Here is a 12098-nt window from a genome sequence, read left to right as displayed (position 1 = left end):
AAATCTAGCCTGACATTCCCATTCCATCCAGGTATGGGAAGCCTCACCCCCTTTCAAATGAAAAGGCTCCTGGTGTACTTTGTGGGGGAATGTGACACATTTCTTTGTTTGAACAGAACTCCTGAGTCAGCTATGTAGGTGGAGTAACAGAAGGGCTTTGACCTACCTAGGTTTTGGGTTTGGGCCCTGGGTCTTTGTCCTGTGGGCTCAGGTTAGTCGCCTGTGTGTTGAACACTGGTTCCTTCATGGAGAACATGTGGAGAGAACAGCCATCACACGGGGTGACAGAAGCCATCTTGGAAAGGTATAGCAAGCAAGCGAGTTTCCTGGGAATGGCCCACTGTGTCCATGTCTGTGATGGGTGCGCTCTGGAGAGCACAGCCCAGACTTCATCCAGGATCGCTTCTCGCTGCTGATGTGCCTTTTCTGCCACCATCACATAGTATAATGATTCCTGGGCGTCAGCCCACCCTTTTGGGTAAATTTCCTACAGATCATCATGAAGGCAAACTTTCATGAATTAATGCTGTTTAGATGAATTAATGACTATAGAATTCATGATTTGATTCAAATAATCTCAGAATGAAAGTTTAAGGAGATGGTTTTAGTTGTTTTAAAAGAAAGATGTAATGATACAGTAAAGTGAGAATCAAGATTAGAATGTGCCGCTCCTCATGGAATAGTAAGTAAAGGCAGCACAATAAGGAATACAGTGAGGTTTCATAAATGCGCTAATTAGAGAAACAGGCTTGGGAAAAAATTCATTCTAGAGCATGCTGAATGCCAAGGACGAAGCCCTAGGTGTGCACTATGATAAAACAAGGCCATGTAAAACTGTTGCTTTGAACTTATAATGAGCTTATAGAATAAAACACTGCTTTGAACTTACTAAGGACATCCTCTGTAACTCCCCTTTTTGTGTAACATTTTATCTAGGAGGTAATTTTATAAAGAACTTTTGTCTAAGAAGGTATAAACTGCCAGAGAGAAGGAATAAAGTATAGTTGTTAGGGCTCTGCCCAATCCACCAAATGAATATGTCTGTCTGTCTGTCTCCCTCTTACCCTCCCCCCTCTCTCCATATGTGTGTGTGTGTGTATGTGTGTGTATCTCCACCCCCCTCTCTCTCTCTCTCTGTGTGTGTGTGTGTGTGTGTGTGTGTGTGTGTGTGTGTGTGTGTGTGTACAGTTAAGAGTTAAGAGTTCAAAGTTCCTCTCTGGACATTCTTTTGTTTTGTTTCTTTCATTTCATCTGCAGTACTGACTCTGTAGTCTGTCACTGTCAGTTGGCCCTCCATCAGCTATCAGCATGATCCTAATTGCCAGTGCCCAACTCCTTTTTGCTGCCTGCCTCAGTTTATTCTGAGATGTCAAATCTGGCCTTCATCCATGTGGTTGACAGAGACTTACAGTGCTTGTCACAGTAGGACCTGACAGAGCCAAGGACCAGACATACATCCTCTGCCTGCCCTTGCCAGACACATGCTTATCCTATATTTCATGGAATCTTTATTGTTAAATGCCAAGGGCCAGCCCCAGTTGGGGGGGCGATTCTTCTTTCTTGTTGGTTCTCCATGAGGCAGCAAAGGAGGAAGAGCATCGGTGGAGGGTAAGACTTTGTCTTACAAGATACAGGGGGTGAGACTTTGTCTTATGAGATATTTAGGGTTGCTGTATAATAAAAAGTTTACTTATCTAAATCTAGGTTACCTTGCTTCTGTAGCTGACCTGCCTTCTGTATTCTTCTGAGGCCAGAAACTGTGGTCTCTGGCACTTAGCACCTCTTCCTAAAACAGCAAAGGATTAAGTACACAGCCTTTGTACTTTCTCAGCAGAAACTTCTGGGCTATAACTTTCAGCCTGCTTGTCCAAAGTCTCACAGGTAGAAAAGGGACACTTAGAAAAGGATTACGGCGTTTATCACTAAGTTGTAAAAAGTTTCCTATGAAAGCTATCTAAGGGGGAAAGTGGAAAGAGCCTAAGCTGGGAAAGGGAAAAGTTCTTCTAAGGGAAAAATATTCCTTTCTCCTTTTTGTCCTCAGTACTTACACATCTTTCAAAGTACATGATCACATGTTACAAAGTTCATCACAAGTTCACGCAAAAAATCAAATCATAAATTGAAATAGAAGTTTACAACAGAGGATGTTTACATGCATATCCACTAGGAGTAATTATCTGGCTAAACGACCACCACCTATCTCAGCTCCATGGGTTCACTGAAGGTTTAAACCGTAACTAAGTGATTAGTGAAGTTTTGTATAGATAAACTCAGTCAATATTTTATCCTCTGTCCTAGCACCTATAATAAATCTTTACTTCCCTTTTTTTCACCTTTGGTTAATTGTTTTACAACCTCTTGGATTGTGCTCTGAGTAAGAGAAAATCTGATTATTAAGAGCAATTAACTGGTAACACATGGGAGACTGGCAGAGTTCTCATTGCAGTTTTGGCTATCAAAAAGAGGACCTAATAGCAGTCCCACTGTAAATGAGCTTAAAAATCACTGATATAATTTAGGAATTCTTATAGGATCATCGTTAAGAATTAAGAAGTCATCTATTTGTCTATATAGCATCACTACAAGACAAGACATCTTCATGGATCAGCAGGGATCTGCTTCAAAGGGATGGGCTATTACTTAGTGATTTTTATATGTGTTTAATCATAACAAGAAAAGCATTTTAATAGTAAGAATCTTTCCTTAAATGAATTTCCTTTCAGCTTTGCCTTATAAGGGCAAACCTGTTGCAGATTATATAATAATCTGAAGCAGACCTTCTCAGTAAGATCACCTGCTAGTTATCAGCTTGTCCCATTATGGCTCCTGACAGTTAAATGATGCCAAGTAGGGACAGCATCTCACAGAGACAAAGCATAGAACCCTTTATTTAGGACCACACTTTGTATCCTTACTGCCATGTGCAATGCTTGAAGCTGTGTTGTCCTGAGACGTCTTTATGTAGCATTCCAGACAGAGGTACCAACGGCACATCAAATAAATGAGTCTAGCTTGGTAAAGCAATGAATTTACTGGCATTACTTACATGGATAACTCTTAGCACCTGAAATGCCCAAAGCCCTACCCGCCATTGGTGACCAGTTAGGAAAACTGTTAGTCGATCTTGCTACACTACTGAAGTTTACTTCCCAGCATTGTCTACAGTCCACTGGTTGGGCCTCTCAAGGCTCCTTAGTCCTTGGTAGTTTCACGAGCCATGCAAGCTTTCAGCATCACTCTGGGAGAGGGTCAAAGAGCCACACCATGTCTGATAAGGAACCTACAGAATAAACGTGTTTGTGTTTTGGATTTACAACATAAATGTTTCATATGAGTGTGTTTCATAAATGATTTTTAAATGTCCATTTCTTCTAGTATACTACATTGACCTGAAGGTCATAGAAAATCACCCCAGCCTTTGGCTGTTCGTTTTATATAATTTTCAAGTAAACCCTCTGATGATTTCATTGAATTTATCAAGTAATTAGCCCTGCCCTTGCTAGGTTTGGGGGGCTAGAGAACATTAAATCAATAGCTAGTGAATGATGGTAGTAATGTCTCTGGATGAGAAGGTCGGAAAGGAGTCCAGTGTGCTTTGGGGGTGACACTGGAAGAGTTCATTGAATTCATCAACCCTACAGAGGACTCTATCTCCATAGTCTGTGCCTGCCTTGACACTTTAAAAACTGGCACTGTGACTGATAGTAATTTGAAAACATTTGCTTACATTGTATCATATTTCCCTATGTCATAGGGTCTGTGTGATGCTTTTGAGGTAATCTGGACCGCTGGACTAACAACCAGCCTCTGGAGACCAACTGCCCATCATCAGCCCACCTGGGGTGTCGCTAGGGTAAGTGTCTACACAGGTGGAAAAGGAAGCTGAGTGTTGGCTAATGGCTCCAAACCCTTGAGGACATCAATTCTCTTATGTAGCCTTCTTGTTGTGTGGCTGTGCTGTGTGTGCCACCATACCTCTTGACCTTAAAAAACAAAACAAAACAAAACACAACACAACAAAACACAACAACCTCTTTTTGAAAGGAAGGTTTAAAATAAGTTTCTTCTAGTAGTCAGGTAGCCATATGTAATAAAGAAAAATTTTTAAAAAAGGCAATAGATATTGATATACTATGATTAACAACTTAGGTCACCAGCTATTTTAAAAGTAAAACTTTGTGATAAAAATTATATAGTAGAAATAGGTAGTTTTATGATATACTTGCAAAATGACAGACATGGATAGACACCCTCTCTGGGATTGTAATTGGACAAGCCCCCAGTTGAGCTCTGTAACAGAGTCAGGCTGCCTGGAAACCTGAACAGCTTCTTGACATGGGGGTGAAATTGTTCTGGGGCAGTTTCTGAGCATCACTGCTCTTTGTCGGGGCTATAGTGCCATCCAGTTCCCCAAGAAAGGCAGCAAAGGGGTATAGAGTTGGTGATCAGAGCCAAAAGCTGTTTACTTTTGACAATTTATCTCTTTCTATCTCTGGGGCCCAAAGCAGCTGGCTTCTGACAATTAACTCCTGCTGATAGCAGTAGGAAAAAGGGAACTTAATTACCTGGGTTCTGTTCTCTTTGACTCAGGCCTCTCACTAACCAGGCCAGAGGCTTGGAGGAGTTCCTTAACTCTTCACGAGACAGAAACAAACAAAAAGAAAAAGAAAAAGAAAAAAGAAAGAAAGAAAAAAGAAAGAAAGAAAAGAAAGAAGGAAGAAAAGCACACATCGTAGATATACACATATTGGATGAAGCTAAAGAAGGCTGCACTGCCATTCTATTATTGTTCTTGGTTTTTATACTTTCTCATAATTGATTACATGGTTTTCTAAACATTTTTACATTCCATAAGTTCATAGATCAATAAGGTTTAAGCGATTAAAATAGAATTGTTTATATGTCTTTCCATTAGGCTTGTACCTGACTAAACATTCCTTATATGTTACTAGATCCATAAGTTCATTAAAAGTTTAAAGCAGTAATTTTTGTACCTGACTAAACATTCATTATCTGATACTAGCTTCATAAATTCATTAAAAGTTTAAAGCAACAATTTTTAAGGCATAAGTTAGCATAAGTTAACATAGTTGTCAAGTGACATATCATCTGCCTTGTGTCTTATTATTTTGAAGACTTGTATATACTAGTCCATCATTTATGCTTTATCCTTGCACCTACAATACATTTCCCATTCCCAGTTTATGACCCCTAGTTACCAGATAGGGGGCCTCATTCCTAACCTTGAAGGGATGTTCTCCTACACTGTAAATTTGTCCCAAGCCTATTTTCTTTCTCTAATGCAATTAGCCTGTGACACATGAAGGTTTACAGAGCTCCATTTGCAGCTTTTGTTTTATAGGGGATTTGAGATTACTTGTATCAATTTAGGAATTCTATAAAGTTATTATCAGGAATTATGAAGTCATCAATTCATCTATACAGCATTACTACATGAAAGTATCATCTTCATATGGATTCTGCAGAAAATCTGCCCAATAGGGTTGGTAGATGCCCAAGAATCATTAGGCTACATAAGACTGGCAGGAAATGCATATTGGATGTAAGAAGCAATTCTGGGGTGAAGTTTCTGAGGATCCTGCATCTCAGAGTGCACCCATTACAGCCACGCAAATCAGTAGGTCATCACCAGAAAACTGCTTGCCATATTTACTAATTGGCTTCTGACAGCTCTTAATTTTAGCAAGGAAAAGAAATCCACATTACCAGCAATTAAAAAATCTTTGCAGAACTTGCTTAGGCTCTGACAGTGTTTGCTGCAAAAGCTATTTCCCTTCTGGAAGCATCTTCTTCGGTGAATAGGGATTTATTATGTTATCCATCACAAAATCATACAGCACTTTGACCCAGGAGATGTGATGGGGGAGTTTATCATAGTATTCAGCCGCTATTTTCCTCACCTGAAATTTTAAAAAAAAAAAAGCAAAACAGAACACAGTGAGGATTACTCAGGATGACAAGTGAGTGTCTGACACAGAGGGACAAACAACCAAACCAGCTACAGGGCAATGCCTTTGTTTGTGGTCCTTCAGACCACTGCAGTTCTTCATGAATAAAGATGGTCTACAGATCATGCACATTAACAGTTCCATCATACTACACACTGGACTTATGGCAAAGCCAGCAGCATTCAGTTCACTTGGCAACTAGAACAGAAAGCCATCAATGTGTGTCTGCACTACAGTAGTAAGGCAGCGATGCCCTCTCTCCACCCCTGACCCTTGCCACCTGCTGCAGATGGGAGAGATAGCCCTGGGATCAGATGGCCCTGGGGTCAAGAGAACTGGAGAGCTAGTCCTGTCCTTCACTGTCTGTACCACTCGGGTGAGAGGGCCCTGTGCCTCACCTGGGTAGCACAGTAGAGCTGACCCTATTGCTTGTCCCCTGAAGCATTGGGTGACCTATCTGGGGCAGTGCTGAAAAGCTCACACTAATTGTATGAGCACAGGAGATCTTAAGGGGTGACCAATTCAGTGACCACCCAGGTCCAGATCCAGGGCTTTGAGGTGGCCCATCCCAAAATCTATCCCATCTGTGAACTGTTGAAGCACGAGTGACCAATCCTACAGTTCCAAAGCTGCAGGATCTCCATGACACAGGGCAACAACAGGGTATGCAAGAGGAGTCCCAGTGAGGATCCAATACTGATAGTGTCATAAGGCCTCCCAGCAGACCAGTGACTCGTTGCAATAAACATCTGCAAGCACAGAAGTGTGGGCAAAGGGGTCCCACACTGTGGGGCGTACTGTGACACACTACTGACTTCAGAGTAAGGTGGGTTTTTTTCTTCTGTGGGCGAGGCTGCAAGGACAGAGCATGGATTTCAAGGGATGGGAACAAGAGTGGGACTGGGGTGCATGACGTGAAATTCACAAAAAATCAATAAAAAGTTAGATAGATAAATAAATAAATAAATAAAGCCATTAGTATTCCAGAACTGTAAACTGACGGAACCAGTCAGAGCCTGGATAAGCATTTAAGATATTAAATAAGACTGAAAGTATGGGGGTTGGGGATTTAGCTCAGTGGTAGAGCGCTTGCCTAGCAAGCGCAAGGCCTTGGGTTCGGTCCCCAGCTCCGGAAAACAAAAAACAAACAAACAAACAAAAAGACTGAAAGTATATTAGCAACCAGAATGATACAAATGACGATAAATTATAAACATCTAAAGGGCATACGGCTAAAAATGAATACATTCTAACATTATAATCTTAGAAAAATTATAAGCAATTTGTCCAATACAATTCAGAGGCTGCCGTAATCTCTGGGTGTCTGTGTACTTTATGGAGTTGTAAGAACAGGGGAAATGCATGTTTAAGTGTGAGTTATGGGATCACTGAGCACGCAAAGGTACTTACTGCCAATCCCGCAGGTCTGAATCTAATCCCCAGGGTCCACGTGGTAGAAGAAGAGAACCAAGTCTGGAAAACTGTCTTTTGACCCCCGCCTCCAACATACACACCATGAAATATGCACACACACACACTCAAAATGTAAATACTTCAACAGTTTTGTGAACAGCAAATTTAACTCAAACTGAGTTATTAAAAATGTTAAACTGGAATTGAAAACATTTTTAACTGATACTGTATTGTATAAAAATGTTCTGTAATTGATTATTGGTACTTCAAATTTTGTGTACGACTTATGTACACCCTGAAAACACACACACACACACACACACACACACACACACACACACACACACACATAGATATATGTATTTTGGTTTTTTCCCAGACAGGGTTTCTCTGTGTAGCCTGGCTGTCCTGAAATTAGCTCTGTAGACCAGGCTGGCCTCAAACTTGGAGACCTACCTACCTCTGCCTCCCAGGTATCGGATTTGGAAGTGTATGCCATCATGTCCAGCACTGTGTATGAGTTACACTTTAATAAAGCTATTACAAGTCATACGAGTTGGGAGTGTAGCTCAGTGATACCATGTTTGCCTAGCATGCCCGAGGCTATGGTTTCATCTCTAGTAACACAAACAAGCAAAGGAACAAACAAAATACCCATTTTATCATTGCATCCCCAGCAATCATTTCATAGCTACACAAATGCGACTACTATAATTAATGTAATAAATACCAGGAAATTATTAAATCATAGAAAGAGCAAGGAAATCTAGACTAGTGAAATCTAGGGACATTTGTAAGATTAGCTCAGATAAAAAAAGAAAGCATAAAGGAAGAGGGACTTGAATAGTTGTGGGAGTACCATGGGCCTTAAGTCAAGATGTCCGAACTGGACTAAAGTTTCAGGATCCGGAGGGCTACAGAAAGTTTCACATACTTTTCTATGTACCTTAGGGTAGAAAAATCTGTTTGTTCAAAATACTACCAACTTTGTCTCTTGGTAGACCTACTTAAAAAATAATTAAAATTCTAGGCTAGAGAGATGGCTCAGCACCTTCCATTCCTGTAGAGGGCCTGAGTTCAGTTCTCGGAGCTTATGTGACAGCTCACAAAGGCCTATAACTCCAGTTCCAGGGTGTTTGACACCTCTTCTGCTTTCCTTAAACCTCTACTATGCATGTGGCCCCCACACATACATGCAGGAATTCATACATGCACAAAAAATCAATCCTTAAAAAAATGAAAATTCACCTGCCAAGTCACAGCAGAGGTCAACAAAAACCACTGTAGAGATTGAGGGCAGAAGACTGATACCAAGGCATTGGACGCTATGTCACATTACACATGCTCAAGGTTGTGGTCACACAGGTGCCTGCTTCTTCCCTTGACTACTTTATTGAGAAAATGTGAACCCCATTGGACAGTTGAAAGAATCATCATTAGCTCCCATACACCCTTCCCCAGTTTGAAAGTGTGATACAGGCTCCCATGACAATTAGCTGTAACACCGTTACCCTCTGTGATGCCCATCTGCATAAGACACAGACGCTTTCTTTCTTCTCCTCGTGGAACCCATGGGGATTAGGTTGCAGGCAGCGTGCATGAGTTCCAGAGAAGCTAACATTGGTATCTCATCCCTCGATATCCCAAAGGTGTCACTCTACAAAGTACCAAGCACTGAGCAACAATACATTCTACGAGTCTGTGCAAGGGAGAAGTGACGGCTCCTGCCAGGAACGCAATAGAGCATTGCAAGCAGATGTCTACCCATTTTCCAGAAAACTTATGCAGAAGTTCATGGTTCTCATGGACAAATCAACCACGTGATTGTGTGCTGCATTGTCATGAAACAGTAATAGCATTTCATAAGCCAGCACGCCATCTTAGCAAAGCCCACCGGTTCAACAGTGATGAGACCTCCTCCACCTCAGATTGAAAAGGGTCCCCTTATGAAGGATTAGGAGGTATGGCTGTGTTTTAGAAAGTGTGTCCCTGGGGGTGGGATTGAGGTTTCATAAGCACATGGTAGGTCCAGTCTCACCCAGCACCATGCTCCCTGCCATGATGATTATGGGCTAACCCTTGAAGCTGTATCAAGTCCCCCCATTGAATGTTTTCTTTTTTAAGTTGCCTTGGTCATGGTGTCTCTTCACAGCAATAGAACAGTAGTTAAGACAGAGTCATTTTACTTCATAACAAATTTTACACATCTGCCAATACTTCTGAACCTGAGCTGAAGGATCTGAAAGATCGTACCCTTGGTCAAACTAGCCTGTCAGATATCAGATGATATTGTGCGTTGATTTTCATTTTGATGAGCAGTTTTGGTTACTAAAATGTACCAACTTCCCTCAAGCAATGAGCAACTGGAGACTAATTTAGATTATACAGCTATTGGAAATGAAAATATTTACCAAACCCTTTATACTTACCAAGGGCAGGTCTTTTCCAGGAATGTTGGGGAAGTCATGGTGTTTGGTGGGATAGCCCACATTGAAGGTGAGTAAAGTTCAGAGGCCCATAGTAGGAGAATGTCTTGTGTTCCTTTAAGAAGAGGCAATGGTCCCCTATAAGATTGCCAGAAATTGGGTGCAAACCCAGACCAAGCATGGAGGACGCCAGCACGTAGACTAAAGATTTAATTCTGAAAACAGAGTAAACTATCAGGTCAAAAGCGATCTGAGCAACAGCATTGATGATTTCCAGGTAAGAAATTGGTTTGGGGTTGATAAATAGAGGCCGAAAAGTAATAAAGAGTGGTTGAAAAGCAACCCAGACCAGCCTCCTGAAAGTGGTGCAGAATGAACCAGCCCTCAAGATCACGAGGAACACCCACATCGATGCCGTCAACCCCGAGGTACCAGTGATGATCCATGTGGTACCTCTTAAAGGAAATCGAATACGGAACCCCGATAGGGAGGTTTGAAAATATTCTAAACCAGCGGTTCCACAGGGCCCTGTGGTGGCCGAAGGGGAAATTATGACAGAGCTCATGAGAACCTAAAATTAGTGAGTGGTTAACAGAGCCACCAAATACATAGGCACGAAATATGAGCCGCTTCACTCCAAGTCTTTGACTAAGTAAAGTGAAGCCAAGTGGGTAAGAACTATTACGGTTACGATCCAGATCAGGTTAGGGTCGGCTTTTATCTCTGGATACTTTGCTGTAAGAAAAGAAAATACAAGAATAGTAGGTGGAGATTAGTGTAATTATAATCACCATCAAGTATATTTACATGAACACATTGAAGAAACCATCGTTAAAGGAGTTGGGAGATGGCTCAGTGGGTAAGAGAACTTGCCACAAAAGCACCTTCCTTCAAGCACGCACGGCCATTAACGGAAACTGGGTCAAAGACCTAACGATAAAACCCCAAATCTCAAAAGACAATGTTCAAGTTAACCCTCATGGCCTCAGTGGGTTTTAAGACACACAAAGGATTTGATAAAAGAAGAAGTTTAACTGCATAGGAATCTCCTCTTCTGCCAATAATGTCACCGAAAAAGGGACGACCGTTGACGAGGAACCTTTCTGTAGACTGTATAGGAACTTTTAAAGCTTGCACAAATAAGAAGTAATCCAACTTAAAAAGTGTAAAGCTGTGGACTGGAGAGATGGCTCAGTGGTTAGGAGCACTGACTGCTCTTCTAGACGTCCTGAGTTCAATTCCCAGCAACCACATGGTGGCTCACAACCATCTGTAATGAGACTGATGCCCTCTTCTGGTGTGTCTGAGGACAGCTACCTCATAAAAATAAATAAATCTTTTTTTAAAAAAAAATTGTAAAACTGTCTGAGCAGATATTTCTCCAGCTAATCTTGGTTCCCAGATTGATTACCTGTGGAATTAACTTAAACCAAGACAGCTGAGCACACCCGTGAGGGACTTCTCTTGGTTGGATTACATGAGGTGCAAGACCCATCCTAAATCAGAGGCAAACGTTCTGGTCGCAACCCACATAAAAGGATACAGAGAAAGCAAGCTTTTGCCTTTTGCCTGCTTCCCCTCACTCTCACTGGCGAGTTCATCTACCCTGTGGTGAGGCACTTCTTTGCTGGCATCAGGCCCTACCTCTTTGGTATTCCAGTGTAGGATGTCTCTGGGACTCCAGCTCCAGAGTGTGACTGCTGAGACATTCAGACTCTCTAACTAAATACCTATTGTATCCTTGGCAATGTTGTATCAGGAGACAACCGTCGCTGGAATGCTCAGGCCACAGCTCTAAGCCACAATAATAAGCCCCTTCCTGTCTTTGCTGCCCATGTGCCAGGATTACTGTTCTGGGCCACTGTGCCTGGCTTTCATCTGGGAACTTAGGTGAATTTAGGTCACCATCGTAAGCACTGCACTGACTGAGCTATGTCTCTAAGGCTGCTTCATTCTTATTTGTCATAGGTCAACAATACACTCTTATATAAACACACCATTGCCTCTTTGCACTTGCTGTTATACTGGCTGCTCATTGACGGCCACATCAGCTGTCTCCACACCCTAGCTGTTGTGAGTGCCACAACACATGCGAATGTGCAGGTTTCTCATTTGCACGTTGACTGCACTCACTCTGGAAGTGTAGCAGGAAGAGGGGAGAGGATTACGTGGTAGATCTATTGTGAGATTATTATGGGGGGGGACCACAATTTCTTTTTAGAATTAGTTTTTAGAAAATCCATATTGGCCTCTATAGCCAAGTGTATAGTTTATGGCCCCCACAGGAAGG

The 12098-nt window shown here is 41.8% G+C and overlaps 1 pseudogene; it reads right to left on the bottom strand.

The window, feature by feature from the left end:
• Positions 1-5786: 5786 nt before the first annotated feature.
• LOC116910926 lies at positions 5787-10637 on the bottom strand (annotated as a pseudogene).
• Positions 10638-12098: the final 1461 nt, after the last annotated feature.

Source organism: Rattus rattus, chromosome 10 (genome assembly GCF_011064425.1).
Source record: "Rattus rattus isolate New Zealand chromosome 10, Rrattus_CSIRO_v1, whole genome shotgun sequence".
Classification (NCBI taxonomy): Eukaryota; Metazoa; Chordata; class Mammalia; order Rodentia; family Muridae; genus Rattus; species Rattus rattus.
This window is presented reverse-complemented; position numbering and strand designations above follow the sequence as displayed.